Genomic DNA, 290 nt, shown 5'->3' with positions numbered 1-290 from the left:
AAAAAGGGAAAGAGAGGGGAATGAAGGAATTGCTACCCCCCTGGTTATTGTAATGGGGTTGCAGGTAGCATGTCTTGGGGGTGATGATCTTTGACCCATCTGTAACTTTCTCATTCATCATTATTCACGATTTCATTCAGGATGTAAGCATGTTGACTACTTTATTTATAAGAATCTTTAGGGGTGTCAATAATTTGACCATACTATTTTGAGAAAAACAGTATAATACTGTTAAACTATAATCTCTTTGAGCATGTATTAGCATAAAATAATTATTTTCACATTGTTTG

Source organism: Salvelinus sp. IW2-2015, unplaced genomic scaffold, assembly GCF_002910315.2.
Source record: "Salvelinus sp. IW2-2015 unplaced genomic scaffold, ASM291031v2 Un_scaffold1213, whole genome shotgun sequence".
Lineage (NCBI taxonomy): Eukaryota > Metazoa > Chordata > Actinopteri > Salmoniformes > Salmonidae > Salvelinus > Salvelinus sp. IW2-2015.
Note: the sequence above shows the minus strand (reverse complement) of the source record.